General features: G+C 32.4%; 1 long non-coding RNA gene and 1 pseudogene across 1 annotated transcript; one reads left to right on the forward strand and one right to left on the reverse strand.

The window, feature by feature from the left end:
- The first annotated feature begins 12,159 nt into the window (after positions 1–12,159).
- LOC132752313 (xylosyl- and glucuronyltransferase LARGE1-like) lies at positions 12,160–19,792 on the forward strand (annotated as a pseudogene).
- LOC132752314 (uncharacterized) lies at positions 15,602–16,467 on the reverse strand. Its single transcript, XR_009628801.1, has 3 exons — positions 16,270–16,467; positions 15,996–16,071; positions 15,602–15,735 (listed from the first exon to the last, which is right to left on the reverse strand). It is a non-coding gene; the product is annotated as an uncharacterized LOC132752314 (long non-coding RNA).
- Positions 19,793–20,437: the final 645 nt, after the last annotated feature.

Below are 20,437 nucleotides of genomic sequence, written 5' to 3' on the forward strand. Positions count from 1 at the left end.
CAATTTATAGTTCAATTTGTTGTGAATGTCAATTGACTGCTGTGACATTAATCCATCTGGTTTCACATTCATTCATTTATTTTGACATTAAACATTCTGCTCTGCCACTGATAGATAATTTGTGACATTAGTCCATCTGATTTGCCAAATAAAGAAACTGTATTGAAACATAAAATGTGAATTACTTACACAAATAAGCTTGGGTACTTAAAAAAATGTGCAGAAGATAACTGAAAAATATACATTGAAAATCCAATTGAGTTGTAATGCTTTTCAAGATTGGGTTATTCTTCATAATAAGAAACAATATTCTTTTGAAAAGACATATTGATTGAAAAATCTGAAATTTTGCACACAAGTAATTGGTCTAGACCTAGATCAATTGGAACATTAATCTAGAAAAATTATTTCCAGCCCTATCATGTCACAAACACTCTGTGCAGTCCCTGTACAGTAAATTTGCTGTCCTATTATTAAATCTTCTGTTAGATTGATCTATCTGTGGTGACATTAATATATCTGCTTTGACATTCATCCATTTGCTGTTACATTTATCCACCTGCTAGCCATGTGTCTGTTGTATATTTCTTCTTTAATTGATTTAAATTTGTGATGTATTTAGCTGTAATTAGCATGGTCTGATTTCGAATTAATTGTTTGGTACTAATGTTTCTCCTGTTTTATACAAAAGTGACTTGGTGTGATAGGTACTTATATTAGGCATACATGTAAATTAGCATGTTATGTAGCAGTGAAATTTCATTGTGCTGAGGAATAAATTGTCTTCTCTTTTGTATGGATGGGAATTCAGTGTGAGAATTTCATGCTTAGATATTTACATTCTTCTTGTTTGAAAAAAAAAACAATTCATAAATAAAGACCTACGAAAATAACCTTATTGAATAAACAGCAAAATTATTGCCCAACAAATTAAGTGAATTTACAGTATAAATTAGTTGTAGTTGTATATAGTAAAACAAACAAAATTTTCTTATAAAAAACTAAAAGCTAGAGCTTAGATATTAAGCATGAAACATCTTCTAGCAAATATCTACCATGTTTGGTCAACTAAAATTATTGGGGCAAAATTGGCCCTGCCCAAGGGGACCAATGTATTTAGTAAAAACACACAAAAATTGTCACGTCAAATTCCGAAAACCCTAGAGTTTAGATATTTTGCATGAAACATCTTTTAGTGAATGTATACCAAGTTTGTTCAAATTAAAGCCCTGTATTCAAAGCTGGCCCGCCCAGGGGGTAATTGATTTTCCTTTATGTATATAGTAAAACACAAAACAAACTTTTTGGAAAAAAAGCAAAAGAGCTAGATCTTAGATATTTAGCATGAAACATTTCCTAGTGGTTGTCTACCATGTTAGTTCAAATGAAAGCCCATGGGTTAAAATCGGCCCCGCCCTAGGAGACAATGATTTTCCTTTATGTATTTAGTAAAACTACACAAAAAACCTTCTAGTAAAAATTCAGAAAGAGCTAAAGCTTAAATATTTAGAATAAAATATCTTCTAGTGGGTGTCTACCAAGTCTGTTCAAATAAAAGCCCTAGGGTCAAAATTTGCCCCGCCCCCAGGGGGTCATTGATTTTCCTTATATGTATATTGTAAAAAACAAAACAAAAACATATAATATTACACTATACAGGTTTAAGCTTAAATATTTGGTATGAAACATTATCTAGGGACTACTAATTTTTAGCTCACCTGAGCTAGCTCAGGGTGTGCTTTTAGGATCGTTGAATGTCCGCATTCCGTTTATCAGCCTGTCTTCTGTCATCCGTCCACATTTGTTCGATAACACTCTAGTGGTTACATTTTGCCTTAATAATCATCAATCTTTTCCAGGATTCTTGTCTATGTAATTGCTCGGATTGTTCGAACATGGGTCATCTCGAATAAAAATAACTAGATAACAGGAGCTAAAAACAGAAGAAGAAAAAACGTTGTTATCACTCTATTGGTCACATTTTTGGCTCAATTGTAATCAAACTTGGTCATGATGTTTGTCTAGCCAATTGATCGGACTAGTTTAAACATGGGTCATCTGTAATGAAATACTACGTCACAGGAGCTAGAATAAAAAAAATTCTGTTATCACTGTAGTGGCTACTGTTTTGATCCAAGTATCTTGGAAATTGGACGAATAAGGGCCATCTCGGGTTAAACACTATATCAAATCGCCTAAATATAGAAAAATATTGTTAACACTAAAGTGGTCAAACTTTTACTCAATTGTCATCATACTTGGTCAGGATGCAAACCTAGGTAATTGCTCGGATGAGTTATAACATTGGCCATCTCGAATGAAAAACTAGGTCACAGGAGCTAAAATAGAAAAACCCTTGGTAACATTCTAGTGGCCACGTTTTTGATGCAATTGTCATTAAACTTGATCAGGATGCTTGTCTAGGTAATTGCTCGGATGAGTTCGAACATGTTCATCTCGGATGAAAAACTAAGTTACAGGAGTTAAAAATACTGTTGTGATCCAAATATCCTGGAAATTGGTATGAAAGTTTGTTTTGGTGATTTCAAAATCAAGCTCGAATATGGGTAACCTGGGGCAAAAAAGCTAGATCACACCGCCCCAATATGGAAAAACCTTGTTAACACTCTAGTTGGCACATTTTTGACTCAATTATTATCAAACTTGGTCAGGAAGTTTGTCTAGGTAACTGCTCGGATAAGTTTGAATATGGGTCATCTGAAATGAAAAACTAAGTCACGGGAGCTTAAAATACAAAAAAGCTTGTTAACACTTTAGTGGCTATTATTTTGGTCTAAATACCTTTGAGATTGGTCAGAAAGTTTGTTTTAATGATTGATTTCTAGCTTAAGTTCGAATATGGGTCACCTCGGGTAAAAAACTAGGTCACACCGCCCAAATATGGAAAAACCTTATTACTTTTTAAGTATAGACTTAAAATTTGGACAAGGGGTAAATTTCTGATGCAGAATCGTAAAATGATATCGACTGACCTACGTTTGATAATTTTGATATCCATTTACATACTTTATTTTTGACATACACACTAGAATTTGGACCATGGGTGTAATTTCTGATGCCAAATTTATTTCTTGATATCAGCTGACTTTTTTATGTAATTGATATTGTTTGTGACACACTTTCTTGCTTTTTGACCTACAGACATGGTATTTGGTCCAAGGGTGTTATTTCTGATAACGAGTTGTATTTTGATATTATCTGACCTACTTTTGATAGTCTTTATATCATTTGACCTACTTTCTTGTGCTTGACATACAGATTTTAAATTTGGACCATTGGTGTAATTTATGATGCTGAATTAAATATCAGCTGACCTACTTCTAATATGTTTGGTATTGCTTGATTTACAATCAAATGATGGGTCAGGTGAGCTTTCAAGGGCCATCTTGGCCCTCTTCTGTTTAATGATAGCTCTCGAGTAAAAATTAGCTCCATCCCAGGGGTCACTTAGTTCACAAAGACTTAAATAGGAAAATACATAAATACTTAAATGTCCAGAGTTTAGATATTTGGCTTGTAGGATATTCCTTGTTGATCCTCTACTTTAGTTATGTGACTGGTGAACCTTGGACAAAAATGGCCCTCTGGGGCACATGCATCACTGTGCACTTTTCTGACTAATTTTCTCCTTTAAATAATATTATATTAAGTTTTTCATTCATACCAAGAATATAAATAAGATTTTCAATTATTTAATTTGAATTTATGATGACTAAAGATATCAAAAAAAAACATTAATATAAATAAAAAGGAAATGTCTAAATCTGCTTAAGGGTCACTCATTGTACTTTATAAGTCTGGTTTACTGCCTTCATTTACTGTAAAAAGTAACACATAACATAGTGTAAGGGGAAGGAACTTCAGACTATGACTTTATAAACATAACTATATGCATTGCAGAGCAAAACATTCAATTCTGGCTTTATCATCTCCTTTTGATAAGATAAAGTTTTGCATTGCATACCGGAAAAATAAATATGATTTTAAATTATAATCTTTGTATTCATGATGATTAAAATGTAGCAAAAGGACATTTTTTTAAATAAAAAGTTTATGTTTAAATCTCTCTTACTGCTAGCGTCTACATATTAACTACAGTATATATAGCTTGAAAATCACATGAGCTTAAACTGTGGCTCTTGAATTCTTATCTAGGATCACTACATCTTAGATTTTTGGTATGAAACATTGTCAGGTGGGCCTCCACAAGAAATTGTACAATTAATAGCCATTTGGTCAAGTATTGGCCCTACTGTTGAAGCGTGGAGAGACATAGATTTTTCTTATATGTACATAGTAAAAACTTTATCTCTAAAGCTAAAAGAGCTAAACCTGTTTTATTTTTGACATGAAAAATTTCTAATAAACCTCTACTACGTTTGTTCAAATTATAGCCGTGAGGTCAAATTTGCCTTTCCACAGAAGGTCATTGACTTTCCTTATATGAATATAGCACAACGCACATTAAACTTCTACTAGTATTATACTATAGAGACTTTAGCTAGTACTTGATATGTGCAATGGTCTGGTGGACCTCTACAAAATTGTTTAAATTACAGTCATTTGGTAAAAAATTGCCCACCCCAGGGTATCGTTGATTATCCTGTAATGTAAAGAATAAAGACAAAAATATCGTCTACTATACTACAGAAGCTTTATCTTAGATGTTTTGTATGAAAAATTGTCTGGAGGACCTCTACAATTTTTGTTCAAATATTAGCCCTCAGGTCAAAATTGGTCTAGCCTAAGGGAACATAGATTTTCCTTATTCCTTCTCTATTTAGTAAAAACTTCTTCTCTAAATCTATTTACTAAAGCAACTGGTGACTTCATAGCACCCATTGATTTTATAGCAAATTGTTAAGTTTCATAACAACCATTGGCATCCATGGCGAACATAAACTTTCAATAGCAACGAGTGAATCTGCAATTGAATTTCATAGCAGGCACTGACTTTCAAGGAAACCATTTATTTTGTATAACAACCTGTTACCTCTATTTAACTGTTGTTTTTCCTTAGCAATAGCAACCAGTTATGTTTCTTCAAATGCACTATTTCAGATACAAATAGTTACTTTTGATATCAGTTTATTTTTTAGATTTCATATCTGCTTTCGTTTATAGTTTACAATATTAGTTGTTCCTTGTCTTGGAGAGTATTTGTATTAAGGTGAGCGATATAACAGTCATCATGGCCCACTTATTGTTTATGCTATTTTTAGGACAGCTTTTTTGTGTAGTTGATATTTACCAAGATTGTTCAAATTTTAGCTTGGGGTCAAAATTGGCCCGCCCCGGGGTTCATTAATTTATAATGTACATATAGTAAAGACTTAAAGAATCTTCTTCTATGAAGTGCAAGGCCTATAGCTTAGATATTGTATGTGTATCATGATCTTATGAAATTCTATAAAAAATGTTCAAATTATAGCCCTGTGGTCAAAATTGAACTTGAACGAGGGGGTCATTGATTTTCCTTATTTTTATAGACTCTGAGTAAAAACAAACTTTTTAAATCTTCTTTTCAGCATTGACAATGGCTAGAGGTAAGGTATTTGGTGTGAAACATTGTGTAGTGGACCTCTTACAAGATTGTTCAAATTATAGCCTTGGGGTCAAAAATGACCCCACAAAAGTAATGGGGTCATTGTTTTTCATTATGAACATATTATACAAACTTAAAAATCTTCTTCTCTGATAGTGAAGGGCCTAGAGCTTAGATAGTTTGTATGTAGCATCATCTAATGAAATTCTACAAAAAAATGTTCAAATTATAGCTCTTTGGTCAAAATTGGCCTCACACCAGGGGGTCATTGATTTTATCTATGTATTTAGTAAAAAATTAAGAAATATTCTTCTCTAAATTGTCAAGGCGAAAGTTTGAATGTGGTTCATCTGGGGTCAAAAAGTAGGTCACACAGTCCAAATATTGAAAAACCTTGTTAACACTTTAGAGGCACTTGTTTTTATCAAAATATCCTGGAAATTGGTCAGATAGGTTGATAAAGATGATTTCTAGCTCAAATTCATATATGGTTTATCTATGCACAAAATCTAGGCCGAAAGCCCTAATATGGGATAACATTGTAAACACTGTAGGAGCTACTGTTTCGGTCCAAATATCTGGAATATTGTCAGAAAGGTTGTTTAGATGGTTTTTAAGTCATGTTAGAATATAGGTCATCTGGGGCAAAAATTACTTCATTCCGCCAAATCATGAAAAAATGTTGTTTACTTTCTAGAGGCAATATTCTCTGCCTAAATGCCCTGAAAATTTGTAAGAAAGGTTGTTTTGTTGATTACAAGCTCAACTTTGAATATGGGTCATCCTTGGTCAAAATCTAGTTCATTTTATCAGTAAAGAGTTATATTTTTAGCCCAAATATCATGAAAATTGGTCAGAAAGGTTGTTTGTATGATTTCTAGCTCAAGTTTGAATATGGGTCATCTGGGGTCAAACGGAAGGTCATAGCCCATAAAAAGGCATATTTGGTTAACCTTATTAACATTTGCACTAATTCAGGTGCAGATATGAATGTATGGATATATGTTTAAGTTTATGGCATTTTATCTGCCTTTCATTCATTGATAACAATATTTAATCAGAGTCTAAAAAATCATTTGAGCGATATTAGGGCCATCATATTATTGCCCTCTTATCTTAACGAATTGTTTGTAAGTGCTTAAATACTTTTATTGTATACCACCTAAGCATATTTTGTTTTGAAATTTCTGTATGATCTTTGAATTTGTCATTGGGAGAAGACTGTATGACCAGGTTTTAATACTTTAAATGTTTATGATGTATATTAGAAAATGTTCCTTGTTTCATTTCTGTGGTAAGTAAAGCTTTAAAAAAATCTTCATATTAATATATATAAAAAAAAATATATTCTACATATGTGCCATAAATTCATCTTAATCCAGTCATAACTATTGTATTAAAGTTTTATAATGTTCAGCTATAGATAAAACAGATTTATTGAAATTGAAAGTTTTTACTGAATATGTCAAATTTGGATAACTATGTTTGGGAAGCTGCTTCCCTACTTCTGGTCAAGTTGAGTTGGTGGTTTCTTAAATAAACTGCCAGTTGTTTAAACAGTACACTATGTTTAACTGTTGTGTGTCGAATTTTCAATGAAACATATATATTCGATGTGTACTCAAAAGATGTTTTTCTTAAAACTGTATTGCAATTTTCAGTGTATTAAGATGTCCTTTGAGAACAGTACATGTATATTATAATTTTGATGTAGAAAGCATTCTCTCTGTGCATGTTAATTTTAAATTATTTCTTAAGTACAGATTTTTGTTAAACTAAGATGTAAATTTAAGACTTTTTATCACAGAGTATTCGAAAACTAGTATATACAGGGGGTTAGGGAGGGGTCATTTTGCATTTGCCCTGCTTTGCTTTAGGTTCACATGAAACACGTACTGATAATAAGAAAATGCTTGAAAATTAGAAAATATTTGCTTTAAATACTGACGCTAAATTAAGCAATATACATGCATTGTCATAAAGCTTTGACAGAGGCAGCAAATACATAAACATATAGTCATTGATATTGTAGTGAGAACGAATGTACAAATCTGACCTAAACAGGAACTTTGTTGTTATAATAGTGTTTTTGTTTATGTTTTGCCGTCTGCTGCCATGCAGTTATTATGTACATGTATATTTATGTTGTCTTTTAAAGCTGCTAGTCTCCAGATGAGCCAGTATATCTTAAAAAAATCAATATTGAGAAAAATGTACTAACATTTTAAGAAAGGTTAAAACATTCAAGACCAAAGTTAAATTTTACATGTTATGTGCAGTTTAAGACTGATTTTGCAGTATTTTATCACAATATTTTACTGCGTTACTAACGCAGTAGGGGCTCTTTTTGCATATGTTGACCACTTTTTGGTATTTTTCTTGGATTCTAAGTGCCGATTGCCATATGTAAATTACTTTATTTGTTCACCTCACAATAGTTTACTTTTAAATACATTTCCATTAGGTTGGATATTCTGATCATGGATAAATATTCTGAAATTCTGTGTATAAGAAAAGAAATTTTTTAGTGTTTTATTTTTACTGATATTAAAAAAATCATATTTATGTTGCAAAAAATAAAATTTATTTAAGGCATTAGAAATTTGATTTGTACATTTTGTATAATATTAGGGTTTTATATGGCTTGTGTTTAGCTCACCTGTCACAAAGTGACATGGTGAGCTTTTTACTTTAAACGACATGTCATAAACCGCATAGCCAATTTCAGCCAAACTTCACAGAAATGTTCCTTTGGTGGTCAACTTAACAATTGTTCAAAGAATTTAATTTCATGCAGAACTTTGGTTGCCATGGCAACCAAAAGAATTTTTTTTTAAATCTTCTTCTAAAAAAACAAAAGAGCTAGAGCTTAAATAGTTCGCATGTTGTTTAGTCAATGTCTACTAAGTTTGTTCAAACAGAATCCATCGGGTCAATATTGGCCCCGCCCCTGGGGTTATTGATATTCCTTATATGTATATAGTAAAAACTTTAAAAAATCTTCTTTTAAAAATCCCAAAAGAGCTAGAGCTTAGATATTAAGCATGAAACATCTTGTAAAAGGTGTCTACTAAGTTTGTTCAAAAGTTAAAAGTCCTTGGGCCATAATTGGCCCGGTCCCGGAAAGGGGTCATTGATTTTACTTTTATGTATATAATAAAAACTTACAAAATCTTCTTTTAAAAAACCCCAAAAAGCTAGAGCTTAGAAATTTAGCATGAATTATCTTCTCCTGAGTGCCTATTTTTTTTAAAAATAAAATTGGCCCTGCCCTGGGGTGTCATAGATTTTCCTAATATGTACATAGTAAAAACTTTAAAATCTTCTTTAAAAAAATACAAAAAACTAGAGCTTAGGTATAAAGCATGAAGCGTCTTCTTGTGTGTGTGTCTATATAAAAATCCTGGGGTCAAAATTGGCCATGCCCCCGGGGGTCATCGATTTTCCTTATATACACACATCTTTTGGAACTGTTGTTTTCCCTTAGTAATATAGCAACCAGTAATGTTTTTACACATGCACTATCTCAAATACAAATATGAACTTTGTGATATCAGTTTAAGATTTAGATATTATATCTGCTTTTGTTTATAGTTTAAAATATTACTTTTTTCTTGTCATGAAGAGCTTTTATATACAGGTGAGCGATTTCAGGGCCATCATGGCCCTATTGTTTAAATATTTTTTTATATATTTTTTCTTGTCTTGATTAATTTCCCTTCAGATTTTGTGCAATGGACTTAGCATAATTTTAGTTTGAAACAGTCCAGTCCGTTAAAGAACAAAGGAAAAATGAAAAAAGAATGAATTAAGAAAAACTAGTGATATTCTTTTCTTTTATACTGAGGGTTTGAGAGAGATAGTTTTCATGGGAAAAACTTGTTATTTATAAGTGTTCCATACGAAGACAAAAATAATAAAATTATGTCTTTGAGCATTTTAAATGAATGTTATGTTTGATTTTCAATTGAAGTTATTCAATTTTGTATAAGCATGTATTGATTGTTACATTTTAGTGTTGCTTTGATTGTTTGAGTGTACCTTTATGAAAAATTAACCTTTGTATTGCTGAATTTCATAAATGGTCTTGTCGAGCTCCCAGTTTGAAAATGTTCATTATCCACTTTTGGGAAATTCCCGGATAATTATCACTATGGATTTTTGAAAAAGTGTCTGCTAAAAATCTAGAGCCTGGTCAGATTGTGCACAAATATAGAATAAGCTGACTCTATACTTACTGGTGGCAAAGACTTTGACATTTTAGTATCAGCGTAAAAGGGTTAAATATAATTGTGTTGTGGAAACTGATGTGTATACTCATACATTTGTATATATCATTTTGTCTCTATTTACATTTTAAAATAAATTCTTAAAGTCTTTTTCAGTACTGTTTTTTATTGTTCCTCTTGCATTTAGTAATTTATGTGTCATCTTAGTAAGTAAGTTGGCATACTCGTTTTTATTAGGTTTATTTGTACCATTAGTTTTAAATTGGGACCAAATATAAGATTATGTCCCAGTTTTAAAGGCAAATCAAATACATTTCTATTTCTTTAAACAGGGAAATCATGAATTATATAACGTTTAAGTAATGGTTTTGGAGAATGTGAGATGCTTTTTACATGACGAAAATAGCAAAGAAATGTGATATAATTTGTCATAAATTGAAAGTAGGAAAATGTAATAAAGTAGTATTTTGACTTCCATACAAAATACTAATTCACTGTAACTACTTTTTGCCAAAAAAGCAACAGATGAAAAAGATGGTTATTGTAATTTGCCAATGAGTGACTTTTGACAATATAAAAGTACATCAAAATAAACAAGCAGTTATCATAGTATTGCAAGCAATCCATAAGTCCCCTATCGGTTAGAATCTCAGCAACATTCTGAAGGGTCATTGGCCATTCGATTATGCAACTGAATGAATGACATGAATGAAATTAAATCTTTTGAGTTCTTAGTTTGTCTGTATCATAGCAATATGTTAAGTTTCCCTGCCTAGTAAGGAAATTATGTTTATACAACAGATAATTAAAAAAATTCAACTTTGCTCTATTTTAAATGAATTTATTGGAAATGTTATTTAAAAGTGATCTCAGAAATAGTTTTTAGGAACAGACAGACGGATTGAAAGACACTCTGAGGGTAAATCTATATCCGTCCCTGGTCCTAACCAGAATATATTTTTTTCAAAACTAAAAAGGAGATAACTCTTGAAATAAAAATGTTAGACCTCTAAACATTGTCATGCATGATGTGTATGTAACAAAGAACAATTATATAAAGTTTAAAGAAGATAGCATTTATAGTAACAAAAAAGAAAATTGAAAAAAAAAATACAATTTTCAAATATACCAAACATATGGATGTTTGCTCTGAAACAACTGAAACACATTAGAATTTTAGAAATAGTATCAGATTATTGATGTAAATATGGCTTCCATGTTGCGTTTAACGGTGTTGGAGCTATTATAAGCGGGTTTCATAATATTTGTCCTCAAGAAATTTTGTACTTTAATTGTACCTATTTAGGAACATATATAATGCGTTCATTTCTCAACAAAAAGGGTACATTGTATATCGCTGCTTATAGCAAATAATGTGGCAATATATTGCTCCAGGGTTATCTTAATAGCTTTTCTCTTTATTTACATGTACCCATTTCTCTTTGTGTTCTTTCCATCTTAGACACTCAAGCCGTATGTAGAAATATCAGACAGCTCATGTATAATATGCAATTTACAAACCAATATCTTTGCAATTTGCCGAAACTTAGGAACCATGTCCCACAGCATGTATGGGGTACCTTTCCCTTGTGTACCTGCTCGTGACGACATCTTCTATACGATTTGCCATAATGCCGGTGTAACGTTGTAAAGTGACCCTCATAGAATAATGACCCCCCGGTCATTATTTTATATAAAATAATGACCCCTTTCTATAAAATACTGACTCCCCTTATAAAATAATGACCCCCCGATTTTATCTGTAAAATATTGACCCCTCCCACTTAGCCTGTTACTAACATATCTATATCAATTCAAGTCACTGTCGTGTTTCTATGGCTTTTATATTTGTTGTTGTTGTTGTTGTTTTTTCTTCTGGAGCCGCTGCATGTTACTGCTGCAGAAGCTGCTGTGTCTACATCTATTGAAATGAAATATAAAATTGCTTCCATTTGAATTTCATTTAAATTATCATCATTGTAATACAATATACATAAGTCGCTTTAACGTATATGATTCAACTTCAAAGACAACATTGTTCTACTTCATCTGACGTTAGATAGCCTTTGTTCATACCGTGGAGGCATTGCTTAAAACGAATGTGTTAAAAATGCAAGGCTTTGAGGAGCTATTTAAGCAGTCACTGTTCGTGCCATGACTTACATCAAAGTCCATGATGTCACTGAGCGGTGTTTTTTTATGTTTTATGCAGACTGCATCATTTCTAAAAATAGTTCCTTTGATTTACCTCAGAAAAGCCGCTCGTTCAACATCAAAGAAAACGACAGCGACACCGAAAGCAGTTCTACGTAAACGCGTGTATATATAAAGGTCTGTGGTAAGCAGTCAGTCCAACCTTGCAGCATGGACGAGAAAGATTACACAGATGTTCTAGAGTTTGTAAAAAATGGGAAGTATCCCGTTTCTGTAAAAGACAAGAACAAAAAGAGGAATTTTCGTAGAAAGTGCAGAAACACATAAGAATTTCCGATTTCTGTAAAGATATTGAATTACTTAATATGGTGTGATGAAGTATTTAACGATATTATCAGCACACTATTTAAATATAAAATATACAATACATGTATATATTCCATATATTCCAGGAACACCTTTTTCTGCGTCTGAAATACAAAAAAAAAACAAGAACTGCTTTTATTTCCAAAATAATTGTCAAAATGGTATGAAATTTTATGTACGTAATTGAAACATATATTTTGCTGGTGAAATAAATTCTATATAATGTTCATGTTTGTATTTTATTTTTTGTATTGTAATTATTTAAATATTTTTACGCTGATGTACACACATATGTTATCAAAGCAGAATACTATTAAGATGAGAATGTATAGCAAGCAAACTGAATTCATTTAATTTAATACTTCATTCTACTTTTCACTTTCAAATATTATATTTGTATGATTTCAAAGACAGGTTCCTGAAGCGAGAAACAAGCACAATTCAATGAAAAACTTGACAAAATAGGACAGGCAATAAAATCGTTCGGCCATTGTACTCATTAAATTTGGTACGACCATTGTACTCGTTTTTTAAAAAGATGCACAACTTCGTTATGCAACTTTATAAAGGAAGGAAATAGTTCATGACGGGCAAACTTGCAATTGTGCTCAAGATGTCATTGCTAATTTTGCTCAAACTGCGTTTCTTTTACTGTAAACAACTTATTTTAGTACCTGTTCGGCCATTGTACTCATCACCCAAAACAACTTTTCGTCAGAATATATCTAAGATTTGAAATATGCTTTATACAAAAGCTATGTTTATATTGTAAAGGAAATCATCAAGAATAAACGATGATTATTATCTATGTATTTTACAATACTGTTTTTAACTTCAAGACAAGATGTTCAGAGGGGCCTCCATGGCCTAGTGATTAAGAATGCAAAAATCATATCGCTTTCTCCTCATCAATGTGTGATCGAATTTCATTAGGTACTTTGGATTCTTCCATTTGAGGGAGCTATACAGCTAGCTTGTGGAGGGTTGGTGGTTGTGCCTGTGCCTGAAATAATGCAAGAATTAATTAAGGGACACATGAGGTCGTCTTCCATGAATAAAACTGGAAAGATGTCTATTGACCTTTATAGTGTTGGTTTGTCTAAAAACCCAACAAAACTAACAAATAAACAAAAGAAAGAAAAAAATTAGAGATTAAGAATGTGTCATTTGATATGCCAGCAAACATTACTTTGATTTGTTTGGCTAAGTCATTAAAGTCTTAATCATTTGATAAAATTTGTGGCGATTTATAAATACTTTTTACGTTATTTCCAGGTGATAGTGCTGGACACAGATATCACTTTTGCGTCCGATTTTGCCGAGTTGTGGAAACTATATACAGTGCTAGCAAAAGAGGTATATGTCACGTTGTTTTCGTAAATTGTATATCATGCTGTATATTGTAAACTCATTGTCCCGATACATTAATGTTAACATATAGAAACATGTTCTTCAACTAGACTAACTTAATAATTTTTAACATATGACAGTTGTTCCATGGCTGTGTGGTTGAGTTTACTGACTGTCAGTCATTTTCTTTGTTTTGTGGGTTCTTCAGAAGACTTGAGATTCTTTCAATAGAGGGAGCTATCAAGTCACCTTTGAAATTCTAAATATTGGAAACTTAAAGGTGACCTGACACAGCAAGATTGAAAGTGTTGTCAGTCCAGGTTGAAAGTGTCTGTTCATAGTTGGCAGTGTAAGTTCAGATACCCATTTATGCCTTATGTTTGATGCTATTTGACCAGTTTTTTTTATTTCTGTGCCATGAAACCCAAACAAACAAAGGCGATAATTTCCTCTCTAGTCAAAGTTCCAGTTGAAGATTTTTTTATAAATTCTGTATTATATAGACTGGTATGTTTTTGTTGTTATAGGGTCTTGGACTTGTAGAGAACCAGAGTGTCTGGTATCTGGGTAAAATCTGGAAAAATCATGCCAGCTCTTTAGTAAGTAGCAGATCAATAGTAATGCAAGATCATGAAAACATAATTATTGACTGTTCTCATATATATCTTATTTTTTCATATCATGCCTGTGTCATATCATGCCTGTATTTCTTTTAAAAGAAGATTGTCATTATTAACATAAACAACTAAATGAAAAAGTAAAATGGCCTTTTTGACACAAGTCTGGGATATCTACATTATAATTCTAAAAGAAAAAATTATGTTCTGATTCTATATATAAAGGTCTATATAAATGTTGTGTTAATGCTAGTAATATACCTTTTAGGGTCGAGGATTCAACACTGGTGTTATGTTAATAAACTTATGTTACGCAACATTGATTGGATGGTAATGTGGAGACAAGTTGCAGAAAAAGAACTGATGACTATGTTAGCTACCTCATTGGCTGACCAGGTATATGACAATGTTAGCTACCTCATTGAGTATATAACCATGTTAGCTATCTTGCTGGCTGACCATGCAGGTATATAACCATGTTAGTTACCTCACTGGCTGACCAGGTTTATGACCATGTTAGCTACCTCACTGGCTCACCAGGTATATAACCATGCTAGTTACCCCACTGGCTGACCAGGTATATATCCATGTTAATTACCTCACTGGCTGACCAGGTATATAACCATGTTAGCTACCTCACTGGCTGACCAGGTATATAACCATGTTAATTACCTCACTGGCTGACCAGGTATATAACCATGTTAGTTACCTCACTGGCTGAACAGGTATATAATCAGGTTAGCTATCTTGCTGGCTGACCAGGTATATAACCATGTTAGTTACCATACTGGCTGACCAGGTTTATGGCCATGTTAGCTAGCCTCACTGGCTGACCAGGTATATAACCATGTTAGTTACCTCACTGGCTGACCAGGTATATAACCATGTTAGTTACCTCACTGGCTGACCAGGTATATAACCATGTAAGCTACCTCACTGGCTGACCAGGTTAATGACCATGTTAGCTACCTCACTGGCTGACCAGGTATATAACCATGTTAGTTACCTCACCGGCTGACCAGGTTTATAACCATGTTAGCTATCTTGCTGGCTGACCATTGCTGGCTGACCAGGTATATAACCATGTTAGTTATCTCACTGGCTGACCAGGTATATAACCATATTAGTTACCTCACGGGCTGACCAGGTATATAACCATGTAAGCTACCCCACTGGCTGACCAGCGTTTATGACCATGTTAGCTACCTCACTGGCTGACCAGGTATATAATCATGTTAGTTACCTCACTGGCTGACCAGGTATATAACTGTAACCCTGGTTCTTAATAATCTTTTCATGATTATGATAAAGACAATAAATTTCATCAGAGTTCAGATAGTCTTTATTTTCTTTTCAGGATAACTCTAACATACTTATTGATCACTCATACTGTTTATATTTACATTTTTCCAATTAATTATTCATGTGTATACAGGAGTATATACATATCACCCTGAAATATACAATAGCATATATTTACTAAACAATATAACGATTACTTAAAATGACATATAGCATTGCAATATTATATTGGTAAATGTTATCAAAGAATAACTTAAATTGCCATTCGTACTTGTGGTTCGATACTTAATGAACGTACTTGTGGTTCGATCCTAAATGAATTAAAATAAAAACATTACATATAATCCTTTGCACATTTAACAATGATATATGTAAAAAATAAGAAACAATATAACATTAAGAATTACTTACAGGATCAATGGGATCCTTGGTATTTCCACTTAAACATACATCACACACTCCCCATTCTGGTGTTTGTAACTGCATGCTGTGAATGTAAAATTATTGTTAGCAATAGTGACAAATAGAATAGATCATCTGACAGTCAAAGGACAAAGGGGTCAAAGACGCGGGGTTTGGCGGGAAATTCTTCAGAACCGACTGAACAATAAATTCAACCGAGAAATAAACAAATAAACAAAACCGTTTACAATTCAATGGCCAATACAGAGATAAACAAACTTACAATACTAAAACCTTCTTCCAACAAAATATAACCATGAATTTACAGAAGCAAAAGGTGACAAAGGCTTCACGCATCTACCTCCGCCAACAACTGATAGAGAATGACAAAAGCGCTCCGAATGAAACTGCGCTAAACTCTAGATACCGTACTATACGGTAAAAAAACCAATACCATACCATGTCACTAAATTTCCGACCTGTCACATAACCATGTTAGCTACCTCACTGGCTGACCAGGTATATAACCATGTTAGTTACCTTACTGGCTGACCAGGTTTATAACTATGTTAGCTACCTCACTGACTGGCTGACCAGGTATATGACCATGTTAGCTACCTCACTCGTTGACCAGGTATATGACCATGTTAGCTACTTCACTGGCTGACCAGGTATATGACCATGTTAGCTACCTCACTGGCTGACCAGGTATATGACCATGTTAGCTACTTCACTCGTTGACCAGGTATATGACCTGAGGTTCAGAGGTTTTGCATTGCCAGTAATTCAGCATGTAGTAAACAATATTTTATTGAACTGAATAGAAAAGTGCATGTCAAAAGTATGACAATTTCATCTAAATATTGCTAATTTGTTGTATAATAGCCTCATGAAAACCACATCCCTTCCCCCCAACTCTTTTATTTATATATTTTATAAAAATATATATGTATTTTTAGTGTTATAAACGTGACGTCATTTGCGCTATATATAAACATAGCGTAAAAGCGCGCGAATGTTAGCGTTACACTATAAACGTGTCAATGAAAAATGGCTCTTTTTAACAGTTTACCGTTCTTATTTTATATATGTGATAAATAGAATATTATATTCGTGTAGATTCAATACAAAATTTATTGAACTCGTTGAATAAAACAATATTATGCTCGCCAGAGGCTCGCATAATATGATTTTATTCAACGAGTTCAATAAATTTAGTATTAAATCTACACTCATTCAATTTCCTCTATATAAATACATATGCAGTGTAATATTAAACTATTTGTCATTGGTCTAAATTCTAAAATGCTAACGGAAATATTAGACTGATTTTACTAGTGAAATAAGTATCCTTAAGTTGTTAATTTTTTGTATATAATTAAGCTACAGAGTATATATTTTAGGATATTATAAACACAGTATTAAAGAAGAATCCTCATCTAGTGAAGACGTTACCATGTCAGTGGAATGTTCAGTTAAGTGATAATACAAGAAGTGAACATTGTTATTCTGAAGTCACAGATTTAAAGGTTTGTACAGTTCACGTATACTCTGATGTTATCAATGAAATGTAATTATGTAATACATGAAATTAGTCCAGTCTAGTTTGTTATTTGACTAGATTTTCATAAGGGAGACATTTACATTACAATACATAACATAACCTGTTGGGATTTTCTCTGTAATTTTTGGAGACTCATTTCCTATATTTAACCAATTTTTCTGATTTCCCAATTTGGTGTTTACAGGCTGTACACATTCCCAAAAGTGTTTAGATATAAATGACAAGAAATAAATTTACATTTTACTTTACTTCAGATAATTCACTGGAATTCACCAAAAAAGTTGAAGGTAAAGAACAAACATATTGAATATTTCCGAAACTTATACCTGACTTTCCTGGAATATGATGGTAATTTATTACGGAGGGAATTGTTCGGTTGTGGAACTACAAACTCTATGGATCCTGTACAGGAACAGGTATTGTTTAAAATATATTTGATAACAAAATAATGTAAAATTATGTTGCATGTATAGTTTAACCTGCTGAATTTCTTAAATAGCTTTTTCCAGTTTTTTTTTTTTTCGGAACTGTTCATTTATAAGTTGGGGATATAAAGATGAAAGTCTAAAGTTATATCATAACATATAGATTATGACTACACTTATATAGGCTGGCCTAGCTTTGTTCTGGTAGCAAAGGCTAATAACTTCTGGTGCTGGCAGGTTAATTAGGAAATAGATATCAATTCTGAGTGCATTGTTGTAGAATAATGCACGGTTTGAGTTCAAATGCGTAGTAATATAATCACGAAGGCCGATAGGCCTGAGTGATTAATTACAAAGCATTTGAACGAAAAACGTGCATTATTATACAATAATGCACGAAGAATTGATATCTATTTCCATTCTAACACGTCAAGAAAAATTAGAATTATTATTATAAAGTTGGACTTTATGTTTGGTGGTTCAATTTGTTTTCGCCTGAGAGTTTCCAATAGAAACGTTCTTTAAAGGCTGTTCCAGTGGGTTGAAAGAAACTGTCGTTAAATCTACCGTGTGTAGAAACATTTTGAGAATAACGAATTTTGAAAACGTTGGAAAAACTTTGTTTGTTTATTTTATATCACTTTATAATTTTTCAAGCGAAATACAAATTATTAAAAGTGAAATAAATGTAAAACTTAACTCGTTTGCGACATTAAAATAGCGTACTTGATTTGATTGTTTTGCACGTGCTGTTTGGTGCTACATTGTGACGTCACGTAAACAACACTTAAAACGTCTGTACATCGTTAACGACTGAATTAAAGATATTGGTGTTCGGATTCATTTTCTTAGTTAGACCATTTTCTTCATTCTAGATAGCTTTCACAACAAAATTCGACAAAAAATGATTTAATTTATAAGATTTTTAAACAAAATGGCGCCCTCAATGTGAAAATACATAGGGAGGTAATAAGAACGGCGAGTGCATTGTTGAAGAATAATGCATGCTTCAGGCCTTCTTTGTTTATATAGAAAAAAAATCCGATAGTGTTAGAATGTATAATATATTTCCTGAAGGGGAGACATGTAATAATGTACCCAAAGGTCAGTGGTTCCACACATGCTCACTTGTACCTGAAATAATTAATGAAGGGCCAGCCTATTTTCTCCTCCACATGTAAAACTGTTTAGTTGCTATATGACCTATACAATTAAACATGTTGTCTCTGTTTTTAATACATCAGTTGTGAATTTCTCAGTTTATTTAACAATTTGCTTAAAGATTCAAATGTAACATATATAGAAGGACTGTATTATGATAATAATGCTTTGACATGTACCCTCCAGTCATGTTGATCCTCTTCAATGAAAAAAAAATTGATAGCTAGTTTGAGAAAAGTTTTAAAGTATGTTTAAATCAAGAAAAGTTTGAGGTTGTTGTTACTACTACTATTCGATAACTATTTATTCGAATACCTAGCATTATCCGGAGGAGTTTAAATTCAAACCAATAAATTCAAACAGAAAATAAATAGTTGTATTTTGTCCAGATTATTTAGTTAGTAGTTTGGCCACTTAGAGTTGTGTTACTGTTAAGTATGAAATATCAGTGTCATTGATAACTATTTTTTTTTTCATATATCCTTATTATTTTATAAACAGATCAGTAAAATACATGAGGATGATGAATGCTATGATTTTAGAAGAGAGCGAGTTATAGAGCATAGAACACATCTGTATTACCTAGATTATCAATATAAACCTGACGAGTGGGATGTTACCTTAGTTGCTCAACTTAGCATGGACAGGCTTCAGTGGTTATGTCAATGTGCTAACTTTTACCTTCAATTCACCTTTGCTTTCTTGGGAAATTTTTTCAAAGGTATTCATTTAATAAGGCTTGTTTTTCCAGTGTAGGAAAAAGGTATATGCCCAGTTTACTCTTAGTGTACAGTTAATATCCCATTAAGAAAATAAACACCGTGTTTAAAGGCCCTTAGTTGCAATTTTTATATACTTCCACTTGTGGCTTTTATAGATATTACAGTTATATTTATTATTGAAAAATTCTTATTTCATAAGACATATTAAGTGGGCATCTATGGTCCAGTGGTTAAGGTCGTGGATTTCAAACAACTTGCTCCTTACCTTTTTGGGTTCGAATCCTGCCAAGGATTTAGATTCCAGCTGCACTAAGGGGAAGGTTAGTGGTTCTATTTAGGCACCCATTTGTGCCTGAAATAATGCAAGAGGGCATTTTTGAGGTCTTCCTCCACTAGTGCAGCTGGAAAGTTCACCATATAACCTTTAAAGTGTTGGTGTAACATAAAAAGCACATTAAAGTTAAAAAAAATGACCTGATATAGTCATTAAAGATTGCACCCTATTTAGATCTTATTACAACCCTAGAATTAAATAGTAAAGTTTTAACATTTACATTTCTTTAAAATTTCTTTTATAAG

The sequence above is a fragment of the Ruditapes philippinarum genome, unplaced genomic scaffold (genome assembly GCF_026571515.1).
Source record: "Ruditapes philippinarum isolate M1 unplaced genomic scaffold, ASM2657151v2 ctg8826_1_1_1_1, whole genome shotgun sequence".
NCBI lineage: Eukaryota > Metazoa > Mollusca > Bivalvia > Venerida > Veneridae > Ruditapes > Ruditapes philippinarum.